At 39.5% G+C, this 12,862-nt stretch overlaps 1 protein-coding gene across 4 annotated transcripts in view; it reads left to right on the top strand.

Moving 5' to 3' along the window:
• LOC124781101 (DNA excision repair protein ERCC-1) overlaps positions 1-12,862 on the top strand; it is a 125,052-nt gene that overhangs the window by 60,292 nt on the left and 51,898 nt on the right. The window contains exon 6 of one of the 4 annotated variants that reach the window (XM_047253833.1): positions 8,106-8,125. The exons of 1 other annotated variant lie outside the window; for it this stretch is intronic. The gene's annotated coding sequence lies outside the window, so the exon portion shown is untranslated. Of the gene's footprint in view, positions 1-1,834; positions 1,856-3,017; positions 3,659-8,105; positions 8,126-12,862 lie in introns of those variants that run through there. 2 more of the 4 variants (XM_047253831.1, XM_047253832.1) reach the window with 2 other exon arrangements.

Here is a 12,862-nt window from a genome sequence, read left to right as displayed (position 1 = left end):
GCCAGTGCAGCAGACAACAGAAGCATCCTTCCAGCTGGACTATTGACTCCATACATGATCAAAGACAGCTATGCATGCCAAGGATCGATCTCCATAGCCTCGCCTCTCACTGGATTAACCTCCTCCTCCCCCCCCCCCCCCCCCCTCCCTAGCTGGCAGTCTACTGGTTGTTGACACAAGCAATTCAGCTTCTAGGAGCTGCCAACGTAGAACTTGGATGAATTTTTAGTGTCTGCAGGGGATACTATCCTGGGGCATTACAGTACCCTTGAATTAACCTGAAAGGTGGTTCACAGTGACATTCATTCAAACCGGACATTGAAATCATAATGTGCAAGCTGTCTGGAAATTTAAGGTACTCTTGAATTAACCAGGAAAGAAGTCCATAGTGACATTTTTTTAATTCATTGAAACCACAAACTGAAATCATAACATGCAAATATTATAAAAAGCTGACTCTCAGGATAATCTGTTACTCCATACTAAACAGCAGCTCATAAAGGGACAAGAGAATGTTACACAAGCATTTCTGAGAGCAACTGGTCCAATACATTATAACAAAAACATATAAATTTTTCCGTACCATAAGTTCTGAAGGCTTCCCCACCCCCCTCCCCCTCTGACTTAAAATTAATAAACTGCCCTTGGTGACTCTGCCATTAAATAACCAACAATATCCTTAATTCCTATTACTAAAGCATCTGTTAATGAATGCTTACAACTATATACATAAAACATCAGTATAATAGACTGTGATTTACTCAACATATCTTTAATTGATGAGACAGAGCATCCAGTATAATTCCATATTTGTGTCTTTGAGTGAGAACATTTTCAGAAATGCCATGCATACAGTTGATCAAGAACCAAGTCCTTCATTCATGATGCTGAGGTCTTCATCCTCCCAGTTCCCTGTTTCACAGGGTAGATCGAAGATTCATACACAAGAAAATGTGAGACTGGCCAGCGCTATTCCACCAGACAGTATTCTAAAATCCAAGTGACAACAGGATGCTCATCCGCACAACTCGTATCGACTGCTGGCCACAACCAAAACTACCCATGGGTAGCACACAGCAGCTTACAGCAGCACATCATCATGAGTTCACCTAGTGAACTGAACATCTTTCTCCAGTCTGTCGTTACTTGTCACTGAGCTGGAAACTTGCTTTCTGCTGTTGTCACTTTTGGCTCCTTTCACAACCATTCATGGCTCTGTTCCTGAGGAAAAAGATGCTAGATTTTAAGCAATAGCAAAACCCCAGTTGATTCGCAGAAATTGTGCCAACTGGCAAACTGTCCAAAGACTGTGTCATGGTGCTACACCAAGCAAGTGCTCTGCAATTCAAGCTCCAACCCCACAGTTTAAAAATTAATAATTGCCAGAGATGACTCTGTCATAAAATAACCAATAATACCCTTATTACTTATTACTGAAACACCTGTTAATGAATGCTTACAGCCATATGCATAAGACACCAGTATAACAGACTGTGACTTACTCAACATATCTTCAATTGATGGGACAGTGCATTCAGTAGAATTCCATATTCATGTCTCTGAGTGAAGACATTTGATAAATGCCATGCATATAGTTGATCAAGAACCAGTGGTTCTTCACTCTTAATACTGGGATCTTTCTCCTGACAGCTCCCTGTCCCACAGGGACGATCAAAGATTCATACACCAGAACCCATAGGACGCATGCTCAGTACCGCCCTCAACTATTGCACCTCACTTGCAATGTTATTATTAGAGTTGAGGTACTCAAACACGATGCACAACCTGACCTCACAGCCTTACTTCCATCAATACCTCATATCGTACCTTCCAGGGTTCACAGAAGTTCTCCTGCGAAACTCGCAGGACAAGCAATCATGGAAGAAAGGAGGTCCTAGGTTCGACTTCCAGTCTGACACACAGTTTTAATCTGCCATGAAGTTTCAAATGGTGCACACTCCACTGTAGAGGGAGAGATCATTATGAAAATAAAGGTTTCATATTAATTTTAACTCTAAGATATGAGTAAAAGAAATTAGTAATTAATATTCCGGCATCAAGTTACGACAGCAACGGAGTAAATCAAGTAGAAGGAAACTGATGCAATTAAGTATATTGATTGAAATTTTACTGGCCACAGTTCATGTACTTGCAATGTCTTCATAGCACTGACTTCTGTGAGATGACACCAGGCATCACCCTACATGCTCCAATGTCGTTCCCCTCTAAATATTCCAGGAGAAGGTTTGCAATGAGGCAGAGTCACTGATTTACAATGGCTTGAGGAGATGGTAACTCATTGGTCCAGATATCTTTTAAGAGTGTTGTATTCCCAGCAAACGTGGTAGCTTTTGTAAATGCAATTCTGACCCATGACTACATTAAGATCAGTCAGTAAAATGCCCTTCCAGATAGCCTTTGAAGCTATGGGGGATGTTTGGCAAGATGGTGGCAGTCCCTTTTTTTACATGGCAGAGGACGTGGCAGCCTCCTTTACTTTCAAGGTTGCTACCCATCCAATCCCTGGAGCCTAGATTTTATGGGCTGAATTAGCCCATAATTGTGGGCAGAATCTCCAAAACAGCAGCAGATGCATAGCCTACAATGGCGACATCATGTAGAACCAGGTGCAGCATTCTCCTGTGCTGAAGAACCTCTGCTGGCTGCTATTATCATCCACACACAGTGGCGAGTGTCCGCGTCTGCCAACCTTCTGCCTTAATCGGTCTCACAAAGCACCCAACCTTGTGTCTCTTGTACTACCCACTGCCCCGCCACCAAGAAACATTCTCATTGGTCATGTTTTGCCCCATTTATTTACGTGAACACTTCAGATCCATGGTTTGGAATAGTACAAAAAATTAGTAGCTGCATTCTTCATCTAAAATCAGGACCTCAGCTGTAAAGGGACAGTCAGTGAGGAACACAGTTTTTTTCATGTAGAACATGGGGAGTGATATGCTTTATTCATTTTATAGGTATTTCCACAATAAACTGAGCTCCGTCTCTAATTTCAGATTCTCACTAAAGGCAGCTGCGTCACGGTGTGTCCATGTAAACTGTGGTAACTGCGAAAACATTGCTGCGTATTAGTAACAAGTGCAGTGTTTGTGCCCAGAAAATGCTTTTCAGGGACAATTTTTGTGTATGTGAGGACAATGTGGACAACTACGAATCAGATAATTATCATGAATATGTTGCTGAACACAAATGCGCATAAAAAATTGTTGCTAATCATGTAAATGTTAATATTATTTTTAAGCAAGTTAACAATGTTAAGTTGTGTTCCGTACCATAGTTTACTTGAATTTAGATGGCAGGTTTCGGTGGGAATGTTGAGAGCCATCCTTAACCCTGTTTTACATGCTGTAGCGAGGTACTTGCTAAAATTAATTTTATATTGTGCTGAATTGGAGATTAATTTTGCAAAAATCTCAGTTTCAAAAACTGAATCATTTCAGACCTTTTAAATGTATATTTTTGAGAGGTTTATGTTCGTTAATTCGCCCAGCAAGTGAACGTGGTAAGCAAATGTTAGCCCATGTTATGTACAGTCAATTTGCTCGTAAACAATGTTTAGTACCCGTATAGTAATATAAAAAGTTTCTGTTTGAAATTTTGTTTTAACAGTTCCTTCTACTACAAGGGTTAAGCAGAATTATTTGTTTAAATGATGAAATTAACAGATATAGTTATACAAACAATACTTCTGACAAAACCGTTAATTATTTTGGAATTAATTAAGGGCTAGTTGTGCTAACATGTTTTCAAATAGAGCCAAATAAATATTTAAAGGATGCCAGTGTTCTGTCTTTCAAATGTTTATAGTTAGTATAGAATTTATATTTGTTTATAAGCCAACAATAGAATTTAAGTTACAAAACAATTACTGATTTCACCCTATAACAAAAGATATTAACTAGGAATACTTGAAATAAATTAGAAAATCAATTATATACATAAAACTAAGCACAAAATTAGATCTGGTGTTATATTATTTAAAACTAAGGATCAACGTTTCTCTTTTATGAAACTGCAGATTATACTTACGTATGTTAATAGTGATTAGTTAAAAATGAATTTAAGGAGTCAGATGGCATCACGAGAGGGGAAGTAAAAAGATCCCAGCTTGCTTTTTCACAGTGTGCCCAAATGAAAAGTAATAAAGATATATTCACAACACTATTGCATCTCATAAATGGTTTGAGGTATCAAAACAAGATTCTGGAAAATCATAGCATACAAAGAGGACTGTAGGTTGTCGTATGGTTACTGTGCATAACTTCCTTATCTAGCTCAATAAAGTACAACTAGCTACCTGTTTTTCAATGGAATAAGGAAAACAAAAATTGTTACATGAGATAAATAAATACTGACAGATGTAATTTTGCTAATTATTTTAGTGGAGTGGCAGTTTTGGTGCCTCATTGGCACCACCTTCAGACTCCTGTGTAAATTGACAAAATCAAGCTTAAAATAGACAACAAATCTTATATGCAACATCAGTTGTCATTCTTTAAAATAAATTAATCATACAGAAACATTAGTAGAAAGTATAAGAAGAGAGATAAGTTATCAAGGTGGTAAACTAATGACGTACAAACTTTAGTCACAGAATTGTCATAGTTCCATCAACTGTATTAATAAAAACTGCATAAAGTACAGTGCTGTTATAATATTGTGAAATAAAGTAAAAGTTCTCATACTGAAGTGACTAGAAAAGCCTTCACTGGAAAAATGAGCTGAGTGATGTTGTACAAACAATGGTGCCACATACAGTGGTTCTACTGTAACAAAACATCCTGAAGATAAAGACTCTGTCTCATTATATAAATACTGAAAAATATAGATCCAGAATAATTGCATGTATATGATAAAGGAATAAATCAGACTAACCCTAGTATAACTGAATTGTGAAGGAATGCAATATTCATTAAAAAGACTAAAAAACCATAAGTCAAAGTAAGAGCCTAAGATCAAAAATGTAATTTTTTTAAAGCTGTGATTTACATATTGCCTGCTTGGTTGATTTGGGGGAGAGCACCAGACAACAAGGTCACTGGTCCCATCAGACTATGGAAGGATGTGGAAGGTAGTGTGCCGTGCCCTTTCATACGAACCAACCCAGTATTTGCCTGAAGTGATTTTGGGAAATCATGAAAAATCTAAAACAGGATGCCCGGATGCGAATTTGAACCATCGTCCTGAATGCGAGTCCAGTGTACTAACCACTACGCCACCTCACTTGCTTGATTCACATGTCCTATTACGCATGTATCATATCAACCAAAAAAACAAATTTTAGAAATATAACAAAAGGTGTAAAGCACAGGAAAGTAAAATGAGAAGTCATCAACAAAGTAAACTCGCAAGCCATGTATGCTGCTGTAGAAGCATAGAGGAAGCAAACTCTTCAACCTTTGCATGAGCTATCCCCATATAATGTAAAATGAGAATTATTGCATTAAAAACTTTGTCAATTGTTATAAGCTGTAATAGTGTAGAATAAAATAGTTCATGAAGAAAACTGATATATTTAAATAATGAGAACAGATGCTCAAAATAATATGAGTGTATGAATAAAGAACCAAGACAAATTGAAAAATATGAATAAGAAGGACATGAAAAAATATCTGTCAAATCATTTGAAACTCTGTGCAAACATGGGAGATAAAACAAGAACAAGCACATAGAAAACAAGTGCAGATATAAATACGAATGGTGTACCAAAGTAGTCAGTATCTAGGAAAGACAACTCAAACCATAGAAACAAAGTAGTGCCGTTAGTGTGTTCCTTTTTTATATAGTTTCGAAAATCCCTTCTGGCTTTCTGATCTTTCTTGACATGAGCTTTCACCTATGTGATCAATCGTCTACTATATTTTTAATAAAAGGTCCTCCTGTTGTCTCCGTCACTATTAACTACTTCTGAAACTGTGGGTGCTAAGTTACTAACATAATATGTTTTGGCATTTACACACATTGCCACACAACAAATACATGTAGTATGGGCATAATAATAATGACACACAACTATTTGTGACCATTACTCACCTTCAAATACTTATTTGTGTATCTGACAGTTGATGATTGGGTGTTTTTTGCAGATGTAATTATGTATATAATTCCTTCTTGCAGTCTTGCCTCATTTGACAGTCTCCTTTGTTAACCGCCCTTTCTTTAACATAGCTTCCAAACTTAGCTACATTGTTTCGCATTTTGGCTTCATTGACACGCAACAGTGTCTATACACAATGTTACTTTGTACTACCATAATTTTACTGATGGTTTGTTTTGTAAATAAAACTGCCTCTTCTTGCTGCTACTTAATTTATTTATCTTATACGCATTTCGCCTTATCTTGTTCTAAGGCACCATCAGTGGGATCTACAACAATACATTTTTGTTAGTTTTAGATTATTAAACAGTTCACGTCACGATTTTTTTTTACAAACTGATGATGCCTTAGAACAAGATAAGGCGAAACGCGTATGGGATAAATAAATTAAGTAGCAGCAAGAAAAGGCAGTTTTATTTCAAAACAAGTATTTATATGCTTGCTGCAGAAGATGGCCACACAAACAAACTTGTTGCTGACTGTTATTTTGTATTACAGCTCATCCTTAACAGAACTTTCTGTATTTGGCATTTTATTTGGCCATTTTTCTTGTAATATTTTCCAACTTGTTCACAAGTGAGGTATCCTCTATACATTGTCCACTATAATGTGTATTGTTATCACTTTAGTTTACTGCAGTCCACTAAATGTGGACCTGTAATAAGGTTTGATTCTGTTACCAACATTTTTGGTGTTGTGGTAATTATGGTGATAAATGTCGCAATGTGGTTACAGTTACTTTTTAGCATCGTTCTTTACTTTAATTAATTAATTAATTTACTTTTTTATTTATTTATGTAGTGAAGAAGTCTGACTGGCAGGTCATCCATCAGGATTTGCTTAGCTTCTCAGTGGATTTTATGGTTCGGGAGAGCATGCTGTCAGTGTGTTACTTCATTTCATATGTTAATAATCTTTTTTGGCTTTTAACCTTTTTGTCATTGCGTTAGACATTCTCATCATTAATTTTTAGGTACATGTCTTATCAGCTGACAGGAAAGTGATTGCACACTGCTTTTCTTTATTGGTTTCTATGGTTTGAGTTGTCTTCCCTAGATATTGGCTAGTTTAGCACACCATCCATGTTTCTATTTGCACACGTTATCTATGTGCTTGTTCATGTCTCATCTCTCATATTTGTGCAGAATTTCTACAATTTGACAGATATCGATTCATATCCTGTCTTATTTATATTATTCAATCTCTCTCAAATCATTGTGCGTACACTTGCATTTTTTTGAGGCTCTGTTCACATTATTTTAACATATCAGTTTTCATCATTAACTAGAGTTTTAGAGTTCACTTCCTCTATGCTTCTACAGTAACATGTACAGCTTGAAATTTTACCTTGTTGATGACTTCTAGTTTTATTATCTTGTCTTTTATACCTTTTGTTATGTTTTTAAAATTTATTTATTTATTTATTTATTTATTTATTTGTTGAGTTGAGATTTTTTTTTGGTCGATTTGGTCGATGTAATAGGACATGTGAATCACACATAAACACAAGAACAACAACAACAACAAATTGCTTTTTTAGGCTCTTACTTTGACCTAAATGCATGGTTCATTTCTAGTTTTCTAATGGTTATTGCATTCCTTCACAATTCAGTTACACTGCTAGAGTTAGCCTAAGTCATTCCTTTATCGTGCTTATGCACTCATTATTTTGATTCCTTATTTTTCGATTTATATGTACTGAGACAGATTCTCTGTCTTCAGGGCGTTTTGTTACAGTATGACCACTGTATGTGATGCCATTGATTGTACAAAATGACTCAGCATATTTTTCAGTGAAGGCTCTTCTAGTTACCACAATATGGAAACTTTTACATGTCACACAGTTTACCATCTTGATAACTTTGATATATCATCTTATACTTGTTGCTAATATATATGTATGGTTACTTTATTTTTAATAATAAAGACTGATTTTGCATTTCAGATTTGTTGTTTATTTTAAGCTTGAGTTTGTTGATTTGTACAGGGGCCTGAAGATAGAGCCAATGAGGCACCAAAACTGGTAGTCCAATAAAATAATTAATAGAAATATGGCTGTTGGTATCTGTCTTCTTCAAGTCTTCGACCAGCTGCAGTGCCATACTGTTTATAAAGGTGAAACTACAGAAAATTGTTACAGGTTTGTTCCTAGAAATCAGATGTAGTTTTTGAGACGTTGCTCTAACATTCACAATCATTGTAAGAATTGTGGAGTCAACTACCAGAGTGTTGTGGGCATGCCTCCAGCCACTCCACATGAGAGTGCCTTTTGAAAGTAATTTTATAAATACTGAAAATGATTTATATGACATGCAGAACTTTTAAAAGGCAGTTGATGATGATGATGATGACAGGAAAGGATTTGTCTAAAATTGCCCAAAAGTTCTGCTACAATATTTTATAATTATAAACGTTTTCATTCAATTCTGCTACAAGTAGTTGCAGATCCTCGTAGGAAATTCATCATAATCAGTGCTGGAGGGTATGAGAAGGAAAACGAAAGTGGTAGATTTCATTCTTCTAGTGTATTTTGCTAGATACATCACCAGACCCTTGATGCATCACCAGACCCTCCACTGCCAAAGACATCGCTTGCATTGCCTTTTAATTCGCTGGAGATTAGGCACATCCTGCATTGAGGCATTTTATCAAATATCACAGTTAATGTGTTTTAGATCCAAGGAAAGAATATTTCTACAGGCACGTCTCCATGCCACAATGATTAATTGAATGTGCTTTTGGAATAATGAGCGCTACTTGGAGTATATTTTAAAGCCAGTTGAAACTGCTGATGATATTGTAAATGTACACGTTCTCCTCAAGACTATTATTGAGCTAGAAATATACCTGAGTGTGGACGAGCAACATCGAGTTGAAATTGAGTATTCTATACGAGGCACTTATCAGACAGGACAAAATCTTAACAGAACTTCAGATAAAGCTTTCAGAATAATAGATTCAAATACTTTTTCTCACATAGCAAAACATGATTTTCATTTGTTGGTCAACTATATTACTTGAACTTTATTATCGCCTCCTGTTTTAAGACAATGAAAGAAATAAGGAGATTAAGGAAATGTGTTGGCTATAGTTTGTAATTCTGCTGACACCTGAGCAGACAACTTGTTGAAAATGAATCAGTTGTGATGATAATTGTTTTGCTGGTCTCAATAAAGGATGCCGATTAAAAAAAGCTGCTACAATCAATGCTTCCCCTGATGAAATTTTTTCTCAACATCACAACAAAAGAAATGCAAGTGCCGGCTATAGTACTGACTCTGCTACCCGCAGCAACAGCCGAATGCTGCCGGCGTTGCCCAAATGCAGCCGCAGTCACTTCCCACTCTATGCCGCTCCACTATAATCTGACACACTGAGCAGCACTTCTTGCTCGTGTCACCAGCACTGATCTGGTTGTGCCGCACACCACTCTGCTATAACTGCATCCATACATTCGGTAGTGGTATGTTTGACAGTGAAAAAGCATTGTCATCTACACTCATGCTCATCAATTAACGGTAATGCTGATACATGGTGAAACAACGCTTTGGTGCACCATTTGAGGGTTTAAATCACCTCAGGGTATGACCATGTGGTGCATTTTGACCTGCGGTCATTGCACGGTGTTACTGGCAGCAGTCCACATACGCAGAGGCGTGTTGATGCATGTCAGAGTACGGTGCAGCGAGTAAGTGTGCAGACGTTTTCAGACGTTCTAATGGTGGCTGTGTGTTGAAAATGGCTCAAAGAACATATATTGATGACATTATGAGGGATAGAATATTAGGGCGACTGGAGGCTGGTCAAACACAGCAGGTCGTAGCACAGGCCCTCCGTCTGCCACAAAGTGTAATCTCAAGATTATGGCAACAATTCCAGCAGACAGGAAAAGTGTCCAGGTGCTACGGTATGGGACGTCCACAGTGTAAAACACCACAAAAAGACTGATATCTCACCATCAGTGCCTGCAGATGGCCACAGAGTAATGCAGGTAGCTTTGCTCGGGAACTTACCGCAGCCACTGGAACAGCTGCCTCCAGACACACAGCCTACAGACGACCGAACAGACATGGTTTATTCGCCTGAAGACCTTCATGGTGCATTCCACTGACCCCTGGTCACAGGAGAGTCCATAAAGCCTGGTATCAAGAACACAGTACATGGTCATTGGAGCAGTGGTTCCAGGTTACGTTCACGGACAAGTCCAGGTATAGAGTGAACAGTGATTCTTACTGGGTTTTCATCTGGCGTCAACCAGATATCAACCCCTTAATGTCCTTGAATGGGACCTGTATGGAGGTCGTGGTTTGATGGTCTGGGGTGGGATTATGATTGGTGCACATACACCCCTGCATGTCTTTGACAGAGGAACTGTAATAGGTCAGGTGTATCAGGACGTCATTTTGCACCAGTATGTCCGCCTTTTCAGGGGTGCAGTGGGTCCCACCTTCCTCCTGATGGATGATAATGCACGGCGCCACCGAGCCGCCATCGTGGAGGTGTACCTTGAAAAAGAAGATATCAGGTGAATGGAGTGGCCTGCCTGTTCTCCAGACCTAAACGCCATCGAGCACGTCTGGGATGCTCTCGGTCGACGTGTCGCTGCACGTCGTAAAACCCCTACGACACTTAAGGAGCTCCGACAGGCACTGCTGCAAGAATGGGAGGCTATAGACTAGCCGCTGCTCGATCACCTGATCCAGAGTATGCCAACCCGTTGTGCGGCCTGTGTATGTGTGCATGGTGATCATATCCCATATTGGTGTTTGGGTACATGTGTAGGAAACAGTGACGTTTTGTAGTGCATGTGTTTTGGGACGGTTTTCTCGATTTATCACAAATACCGTGGACTTACAGATCTGTGTCGTCTGTGTTCCCTATGTGCTTTTGCCATTAACGCCAATTTTGTGTAGTGCCATGTTGTGTGGCACCACATTCTGCAATTATCCTTAATTTATGAGCACGAGTGTATATTCGAGAGGTGTTAGCATTGCTTACGACACTTGATCTTATGAATTACTCGCATTAAAGATTTGACTAATTTAGTACAAAAGTTTTCGCTTTCTCCTTGCATGCCGTGGCATTATTTTGCATTACAGTGGAAAGCATGGGCGAAGCATATGTGGAATAAAGCAGAATCAATTTTATGATCTGCTTGTCAAAGTCCAGACCTCTCGAGATTTGTGAAACAATACAACAGTACTGACACAATTTCCTTTCAACTAATTTTGAAATAGACTGTTTTGGTCTTCTCCAAAAGATATTGGGCAGTTTGAAAGTATTTTCTTTTGCATTCTATTAATACTCATTGCCGCCATGTTGTAGTTACGTGGATCTCTGGCCGGCTCTGCTGCAGTTCGACAGCCGGGTAGTATAGATCTCACCGGTGACCGTCCAGCACCAAAGGAACTGTCAATGAGGGGCCAAGTTTTCCATTTGAGTGGGAATTATTTTGGTGGTGCGCAATAATTTTCGTGAACTTTGGCCTCAAAACGTGACGCCAGACTTACATTGAAAGGATGGACTGCTGCGATGAAAAGCATTAGGATATTTCCTTTTGGCGGGACGCGCACGGCACGGCGTTAAACAGCGCTGTGTACGTATTGGCCGCGAGCCAGGCAAGCTAAGCTGTTGCTGTAAGACTGGTTGGGCCGGCGCCTCGTGGTTCACGTTTCTTACGTCAGGCGCATCCTCGAGAACGACGCTCGCGTGCGTATGTAAATACTGCCGCCGGGGGTGGATGACCGAGCCCCCCACTCTGCCGTTGACACCTCGTGATCCTCCGCCGCTTCCCTAGTCTCCTCCGGAGTCCCCCGCTCAAGCAACTACGTCGCTGTCTTCAGTCTTCGTGCGCGGCTAACCACAGGACCGTGCTACACTGAGGGCTGACCTCCAACGTAGCAACAACGTGTGCAGTCCCCCCCCTCTCGGGGTGTACATTTTTATTCCGTTCAGTTTTGCGCATGCGCGTGACGGCGGCACGAGGAAGACCCATTTCGCGTTTGCTTGTTTTGTCAAAAGGCATAGTTCCCAGCACTTGGTGACAATATCGTATGCTATTTGATGTCAACAGCCAAGATAGCACGTTTATCAAGCGTACATGCACGAGGTCTGTTCAAACTTACCTTTACTTATTGTGCATGGTCTCCTTCGAAATACTCTCCTCCACAATTGATGCATCGCCCCCAACGCTGGAAGCAGTCTTGGTACGCCTCTTGCTGGATAGGCGAAGCGCCGTCTGCGAATTTTGTTTTGTCTCGTCTATCGTTGCAAATATTCGTTCTTTCAACGGCGTTTCCAACTTTGCAAGAAGAAAAAAAGGTCCGCATATGCCAGGTCCAGAGAGTATAGAGGACGAGACAGCAGAGTAATTTCGTTCTTTTATACAGTAGTCACGCACCAACGGGTATGAACGTGCCGGTACGTTATCGTGATGCAGGAGCCATGAATTGTCACATTTCAGGACGTTTCCATCCCACATTTTCTCGCAGACGTCGCAACAGTACCACCAATTAACAGTTTGTCCTTGTGGCACGTACTCATGATGAACTAATTCTTCAAAGTCAAAGAAAACTACCAGCATGGCTTTGACATTTGACCTGACCTGACGAGCTTTTCTTGTTTTTGGAGAAGCTTTCTCGACCCATTGTGAAGATTGAACCTTGGTTTCAACATCACATCCGTAGACCCGCGTCTCATCGCCAGTTATGATTCTCTTAAGGAATATTTCGTTCTCATTTGCGC

The sequence above is a fragment of the Schistocerca piceifrons genome, chromosome 1, assembly GCF_021461385.2.
Source record: "Schistocerca piceifrons isolate TAMUIC-IGC-003096 chromosome 1, iqSchPice1.1, whole genome shotgun sequence".
Lineage (NCBI taxonomy): Eukaryota > Metazoa > Arthropoda > Insecta > Orthoptera > Acrididae > Schistocerca > Schistocerca piceifrons.
This window is presented reverse-complemented; position numbering and strand designations above follow the sequence as displayed.